General features: G+C 37.2%; 1 pseudogene; it reads left to right on the forward strand.

Annotated features, from left to right (window-relative positions):
• The first annotated feature begins 1,202 nt into the window (after nucleotides 1–1,202).
• Nucleotides 1,203–6,362, forward strand: LOC106758990 (annotated as a pseudogene).
• The last annotated feature ends 2,347 nt before the right edge of the window (nucleotides 6,363–8,709 follow it).

Raw genomic sequence — 8,709 nt, forward strand, 5'->3', positions numbered from 1 at the left:
TGCTATCACAATGTCACACAAATTAATTTTGCCTTTTATTTATTCATAATCAAACATTCTCACAAGCAGGTTATCATCACAAGGGCTTTTCATGGCCTGTGACGTGGCTGGGCTAAGAAGGAAATTGGTTTTTCTGGTCAGCAAAGTTCCTTGAGTTAAGAGAGACATTTATGAATTTATCATTCAAGAACAACTCTCTTTCTTTTCCCAGCTTTTCGTTGCAGTGAGCTTTTCTTTCTCTTGATTTTTCTTTTCTTTTCTTTCTTTTTTTCTCTCTTGCCTTTGCTTTTCACTTGCTTTTTCTTTTGATTTCTCACTGCCTAGAGAAGTGGGTTGTTACATGGCAATCCCAAACTTGAACCTTTATCAGTACCTCATCAAATGTTTTTTTTTTCAAAACATGCATAAGGTTCAAGGTTCAAAGGTTAGAACAAATTGTTCTCTTTTTAGTGGGAAAAAATTATTTGAAGGCTAAAAGAATAAGGGATAACAAAAGATGGCCTTGATCATATGGAACCTGCAAGCAAGTAGTTCAATCACAGAAAATTTGGGCAAAATCATTCATGCTTTCAAAGTAATAACAATTATATACAAACAACTCTGAAGCTCAAAACTCACACAGGTAAAATCACAAGTTCTAGAATTTAGAAAGACATCCTCCTCAGTATCTTAATCAAACTTTATCTCAAGCACCTATCTCACAAATTCGGATTCCTCACTTATAGCATATCATGCATCATCTCAACCTCAATCAAACAATAGAATCTCATAAAGCAAAACTGATACGCGGGGCCCAAGCCCAATTGTCTTAGTTTAGCATTTCTTTTACTTGTATTAGACATGTGTAAATTGTGTTAGGCATGTGAGACTTTTAGTCCTATAAATAGACATGCTAATACTTATTGTAATCACTTTTGAGATATTGGATTAAATTTTCTATTGAGAGTACTCCAGATTTTAATCCTTTGAAAGTCAAGGCTGGAGAATCCAAGGGATTCCCTCAGCCACCTTCCATACACATTTTCATTCCTTTCATTTTCCATAATCAGCATTCTCTCACTCCTCCACCGTAGCATCCACTCACGCTACTCTCACCTATACACTACCTCTGCGTGGATCAATCTGCATCTGCCACTACATTTTATCACAATCGCTACAGGAAAAGGGAAAATTACCTGCGAAATATTACCGAGGGTCCAAGGCCGTGGGTAAATTTATTTTACCGAAGGCCTTATCGAAGGTTTTAGGCCGTCGGTAAGGTCCGCGCTCATTAAACCCAATTCTCCCTCCAATTTTCATTCGTGGAGCCGAATATCCTTCCCTTTCAAAAATCGATGACCCAAATTCTTTGTCCTCGTCCAAGTTTTGCTTCAAACCATAACAATCTTCCTCGCACAGGTTTTTTTCGCACAGAACCCTAGCTCAGGCATTCCCCAAATTAGTTGTTTCGAACCATAGCTAAAGGAGGTTGTCTCCTTCGTTCGCACAGGCAGTGGCAGACCCTTCATTCGCATAGAAGCGCTTCGTTGGAGGGTTTGTTCAAGGCTAAACGTTCTTCATCTCCCCTTCAATCGTCGACCAAAAGCCCTAATTCTCTCTCCCCTGCCAATCGTTTCCTCAGCGCATTCAGGATACAAAAACCCTAATTCTTCCCACGCATTGTCGTCCTTCATTCAAGCGTGGTACCAGGGGTCGTCTCTTTGGCTTATTTTACTCAATCATAAAAAAGGGTTTCGTTTATGCTCCTGAGGCGACCTCCCCCTTCTTTTTCTTGACCAAAGCGACCACCGTTTCTGCTCCTGAGGCGAATGGCTGCAACTGGGCGAACCTCCACCACCAAACGCGAAGTGCTCTCGAGGCGTTCTCCATTTCTGTCGTGCAACGTGGTCTCCATTTCGATTTCTCTCGCGAGTTGGCCATAGTTGTCTTCTTCGTGCATCCACCGCCGTGCCGCCACAGTTCGTCCCCCTCCTTCGCCTTCATTGTCTCCGACGAAGCGCTGTCCAAGTTGGGTGGCTCTATTTCTCGCGCGAACTGCAGGAGTATTCTCTCCAAGCGTTGCTTTTGCCATCGTTCCTGTGTCGCTCCACCGCCGCTCCGCTGCCTTTGCCTTTGTCCTTTGCTACCACGGTAACCCTGACTTTTCCTTTTTATGTACTTTTGTTCCATGTTTTTATGCTAATCTAGAACTATAATTTGGTTGGTTCTGTGGCTGCAAGGTTCTAATTTCTTCCCAGGGGGATCAATTTTAGACACACTTCCTAATCCTTTTTTGTGGTCAAATAAAAGAAAGTCAAATGTTGGCTGGATTAGTAGATCGCCTCGACCACAATGGGGAGCTGTGCCTCAAATCCAAATAGAAAAGCCAATGGTCACAAGAGAAGAAAACACAAGTTCGGCAAGCGTAGAGGAAATATACCCACATCACTTCCTGAGATGCCTTTGAAAAGGGTAAGCAATGCTGGAAGCCTTGTGGGAGATTTCGATCTTAGTGACTTTGTTAACCTGGACTTTGAGAATGGTGCTTCAGCCCCCTGCAGAAGATATGAGGTTTCAAATATGAAGTTTCATTTAACACAACTTCAATACCANAGTCAAATTGATGCAAATGGTACAAAATGTTTTCTTTTCTCCCTCCTCTCCTTTCTGCAATGTGAAACTATTGATAATTTTTCTTATATCATGCACTCGTTGATGGTTATTTTTGATTTTAATGTTTGTGCCTTTGAGGGTGTATTATTGTTTGGTTAATTATACATTGCTGAAATTGAGATAAGGCTTGGTGTTGTGTTCAGTGATGATGTATTTGAAAGTTGTGCGATTTTGATTCAATTGTTTATTATGTAATTAATTAGGTAACTTCATTTTACTTGTATACCTGGTTTGCTATTGGAGGGTCTGGTTCGGTTAGGGTCACAATTTTTTATTTCTTTGGGGGCTAATTTATGGTTTCAGCTTATTCCAGATTTGATAGGTGATTTTTTTTTTTTTGTTTCTTTGGTGATCGTTAGTTGTAGCTCAACCTGAAACTGCCAATACTGTGGAGAGTCAGCCTGTTGAGGATCCTCTATCGTCTAGATTCACATGGAGAATTGACAACTTTTCGAGGCTGAATACCAAGAAGCTCTATTCGGATATATTTGTTGTTGGTGGCTATAAATGGTATTTTTCTGAGATTTGCTAAACTGGTTAATAATTGTCAATTTTCTTGAATTTGATCTTGCATGTATACTTGTTTCCAGTGATTATCACTTTCAAACTTGGTTTTTTTTTTTTTTGAACAGGCGTGTGCTTATTTTCCCAAAAGGAAACAATGTGGACTATTTGTCCATGTATTTGGATGTTGCAGATTCAGCTAGTTTGCCCTATGGTTGGAGTAGATATGCACAGTTTAGCTTGGAAGTTGTTAATCAAATCCATAATAAATATTCTGTGAGAAAAGGTAGTCCCTGAAGTTTGATCTTTACACTTTTTTAAGATGACATAGATTAGTCGTGGTTGTAGAATAGGAAAGAGCATTACTGGAATTGAAGCTATAGAGTTTTGATAGGTTTTTATTGCTAGTAGTGGATGNAAGAACATTTGATATCTCGTTGCATAATAATATTTTTATAATTAGTCAATTAGCTATACATCATTTTCTGATAAATCCTGTGACTATTGCTCATTCCATAGTTTAGTTTATGTTTCATAGTTAATTTTCTATATCTTACCGTTTGGATAGTGGAGCTTTGGATATGGAGGGGTTATTGTTAGCAGATGTTTAAATTCATCATATACATGACATGGTTCATATTGTGGTTAACCTTTAGTTCCTCCCTCTTGCACCTTGTTTAAAAATTTGGTAGAGAATGTGATTGAGTTCTATAGTTTATGGCAGTACTTGTTTCAGTTAGTTTGTCAAAAGTGGAATTGAAAATGCTCAGGCTTTTTGATTTATTATAGCTTGTTGTAACTCAATTTTACTTAAACTATGCAGACACACAACATCAATTTAATGCACGTGAAAGTGATTGGGGTTTCACGTCCTTCATGCCTCTTGGTTACTGGACTTATGATTAAAGAAGGAGACTGGCTATGTTGGGCTTAAGAACCAAGGAGCTACATGTTATATGAATTCTCTACTCCAAACCTTGTACCATATTCCTTATTTTAGAAAGGTTAGAACAGTTTTTCATATTTTTGGTTTGCCTGAAGTTCAATTATCTGTTGGAAAGCAATAAGAAGTTGGTTCGTGAATATAACATTTCAGGCTGTGTACCATATGCCAACAACTNAAAATGATATGCCCTCTGGTAGCATCCCTTTGGCTTTACAAAGTTTATTCTACAAGCTTCAATACAGTGACACCAATGTTGCGACGAAGGAGCTGACAAAGTCTTTTGGTTGGGATACATATGATTCTTTCATGCAGCATGATGTTCAAGAACTCTTTGTATCCCTCTTGCCCTCTCCTTACTTTTGTGTTCTAATAATGAATGATTATGGAAATTTTGGTTTCAGGTCTGCTTATATATTAAAGCAAGATAGTTTACCAGCTTCATATAAATCCTTTCTCAATAAGCATGGTGGAAAGGATCCAGTTATCTTACAAGGTGTAAAAGATATAGCGAGTGGCAAGCCTTTCACTAATTTGGGTGCAATTGAGAAATACTACAAGACCATGGGTGTCGATGTGAAATTAAAACCAGATATGAAAGTCCCATGCTCGGTATGAAATACTGAATACTNTGATTTTTCCTTTTTTTTTTCTCTACCAATAGTTTTAATTAGCCTGCAGCAAATAAATAAAGAAAACTTAGTTTTTGAGCATTAGGTTCATGATGAAATTTGTAGTTGAATTTGATTGCACCATAACAGTAATTTCAATTTCTTCATTGAAATTGAATTGTAGGAATTCTGGTTCTTATGACAAATGCTAACTCATTTAATTTGTGAATACAAAGTGAACTGGATTTAATAAATGTCTTCACCTTGGCGAAAATATATAGTTTTTATTTTCTCTTCTCTTCTAGGCCCTATAAAAAATGCACATTGAGTTTAANGTGACTAAATATATTGATTTTTTTCTTTTGGGTTGTGTTCAACTTTACCTTCCTGTCACCTGATGCGTTATATTGAGTCATGCATTGTGTAATTTCACTTTGAACCATGTCATCTAGATCTGTTAAAAATTAATTGTTAGCCAGGATAGAAATTGTGATTTCTTGTCTCTTCTTCTGGCATTTAAAATCAACTACATTTTGCAGATTGTACATGGGAATCAAACATGCACTGGACATATCTTCACTTTTCTCCTTCAAGCTTACCAAAGACCACTACCTGTTTATCTTCCAGTTTATTTGATACCTGCACTTATTGTTCATAGAAAAGGACTTTTAAAAAGGTGATGATCTAAAAGGAATACATTGCAACCGATTTACTCTTCACCTGATTCTATGNGTTACTTTTACAAAACATGTTATGTCAGGATTAAATTTCTGAGAGCTATAAGTTTTATTGTAGATAGTAGCTTTTTGAAGTGAGTATATTATCAGTAGCATATGTGCTATTTTTTTTTTCATGAAAACGGATTGCTAGCAACACCCTTCATAATTGGTTGAAATATATTGAAAACTACAAAATCAGGATAGAGAGGCATTAAATGAGAAGAAATGTGTGACTTCCAATAAATTTTAGTCAGTAATGGTAGTTCAAAAGAGGGTTTTGTCTATATTGCTACAATATAAAGATCATACTATGTCACGTAGTTATACAGATTTGCTCTTATTCCTATTATTAAAATGTGCAGGCCTAGCACAATATTAACCAAGAGTCTTTTGGGCACAGCAAGATCAAGCTTGTTTCTGTCTGTGTATTGCGCTTCTGCTTGGTAAGCATAGGAAAGTTTATTCTAGCACTACTATATTGTTACTGGTTGTCTTGCTACTAAATTTGCTAGCTGAGTTTGATATTTCCAATCATGTTGAAAAATGAAAGAACATGCTTTCCATGTGGGATATAAGTAGAGCTGTCAGATTGTTGTTTAAGCTAGAGATTGTTGATTTCTTTACACATTGTCTCAGTTATCTGTTTGTTTCAAGCCACTTTATATGTTTTTGGACAAAATTTGCAGATATTTGGAGAGTAGACCTCAACATTGGCGTCCCAACCACAATGTAGTGGTTAAGGATATTGAGAATGTGAATAAGTTGAAAATGGCTCTATATGTTACTCACACCATAAATTTTCAAAACTATGGGGAGAAGAGCAACCGAAGATCCGAATTAGTCCTAGAGTTAAAGAAAATTTTTGAAGATCTTAATATTAAATATCATCTGCTCCCACAAGAAGTTCATCTCAGTTATGTAAGGTCACAAGACTCAACAACACAAACATTTTGAAGATATCTTGTACTTTCGTAAGGTGCAAGTGTGTAGCACATTGTTGTTTTGCTGTTAAATTTGTTCTACTCTAATGATTCTCTCCATAGTCTATCTAGTTTGAGATCAAAGGTGGTGTGACAAATTTGATGATCAGAAGTGAAATTGGTTTGAACACTGTATTTCCTAATGAAATAGCTGAGGCCAGGGAAGAAAGAAAGATGATGTTTAATGGCACTGTTCTGAGTAAGATCACTCCAAGGGCTCTTGCTTAAAAGAACACACTTTGTGTGAAGTTTCAAATTGCTCAAAGAATGCCAAGTTGCCAAATAATAAAGAAAAGGAAGGGACTGGTAGTNGGGATAAACATCACTCATTAAGAGAATTGGAGAAGATCAAATCACATGATTTGCTTCTTCTTTTTTCCATTTATTATTATGTGTAAGAACCAGAGTTGTGTTTTAGTATGATGATCTTTTGGTGTTAATGTTGTACTATTTTGTACCATGTCAGATCTNAGTTATGTTGTCTCTTTTTTATGATGTGTGTTGTGTTCATAATAGCATCCATTGTCATGACAGATCTTTCAGTCAAGAAATTTGTGCTTGTACTTTGAACTTTTTATATGTTTAATTTGGTTAATATTACATTTATACTTGTATTGGAGTATGCTTAATTTGCAGGGTAGGAGGTGTTCATGTTTAGAGGAGACGGACCTAAAAGTTTAGTAATCATCTCTATCTCTGTCTCCGTTGGGTTTTCTCCAGACAGGGTAAATCCGTTGGGAACTGTTCACAATTTTTGACCATTTTATTTACACATACATTCAAGAAGAATTATATTAATGTTATTTATATTTTAATTCAAACAATACCAAAAAAGTATAAGTTAAAAATAATTTAAAATAGAAGTTAATAATTAATTATATTATATTTTTAGTTAAATGTACTAATTTAAGTTTGGATAAATTGCTGTTTGGGATTGTTGATTTCTCATTTGCAGGTTTTGGGTTTAATTGAGAAGCAAATTGGCTCCAAAAAAGACTGTCAAAATTACAGACGGCTTTCAGGCCGTCGCTAACACACTTACGAACAGCGTTACCGAGGGCCTCATGGTCGTCGGTAATACCGAAGGCCACAAGGCCGTCGGTAACGTTTCCGACAAGCAAATTACTGACGGCTTTGGAGCCGTCGACAGGTCGTCGGTAAGGGGGGTTTACCGACGGCTTTTGGTCCATACCGAGGGCTTTTGTCCGTCGGTAAATCCCTTCTTTTTTGTAGTTGCCATGTAAGTCATTCTCACTCCCATACTCCATTCGCAGAGACACATTCTCATTTCGCATCTAGTCTTCTCTCGAGATTCATTTTCTCTCTATCGAGAGTTCTTCAACCTCAAACCCTAGCCTGCTCATAGATCTTCCATAGTAATCCATTTTTCGTTGAAGCACCGATCAGATCCATCTTCTCATCACCATTCATTCCTTTTCACCGAACATTTTCAATCTTTTGCTTCATTCTCATCGATTGAAATCGTATTTGAGCCTTTCACACCGATTGAATCTCCATCTCCAACCTTCCCACTGTTTAATCGGTCAATCTCACCGTCGAACAAACCTTCAATCTAGGGTTTGTTTTTACTTTGTCCTCTATCAAACCATAAAAGCAATGAAACATTTGAATGAATGAGCTGGTTGATAGATATCCATTGGTCATTGATGAGTCAATATTTTCTCGACTTCACTTAGTTTATTGTGCTAGAATTAATCAGGGAATTGTGCTTAAATGTTCGTTATTTTCCCTTTTCTACTAATTGTGCTTAATTTGATCAGAAATTCTTATTTTAATTAATTTGAATTATTTGAGACTAATTATTTGCATTATTAATTGTAGGAAAATTTTTGGATAAAATTTTGGGACTTAAAGAGAAATGCCACATCAATTTTATTTTAAGCTAAGATGAGAGAGGAGGTGTGAATGTCATTTTTGGGGGTGCACACGGATGGCATGCAATGAGTTGGGTTTTTGGGAGAATGAAAAGCTGATTTTTTTAAGAAATGCTGCTGCTACACAGCCTGCTTTGTTGATGCTGCTGAACTCCATACTTTCCTTGCTGCACTCCAATCACACAGCAGCTGCCACGGAAGAAACTAAAGCATTCACGGCCTGGAGAAAATCACTTGGGCCGAGAGGAAGAAAAAGACCACACGGCCTGGTTGCAGCAGCACACGCCCAGCTATACGAAATAGCACACGGTTATTGACGTTAGAAGTGGTGGGCTGATTATTCCAATGTGTTACGGCCACATGCAAGGAAGGAACATCCACGCTGGCAGCTCGCGGCCCATGGCA

The sequence above is a fragment of the Vigna radiata genome, chromosome 4 (assembly GCF_000741045.1).
Source record: "Vigna radiata var. radiata cultivar VC1973A chromosome 4, Vradiata_ver6, whole genome shotgun sequence".
Lineage (NCBI taxonomy): Eukaryota > Viridiplantae > Streptophyta > Magnoliopsida > Fabales > Fabaceae > Vigna > Vigna radiata.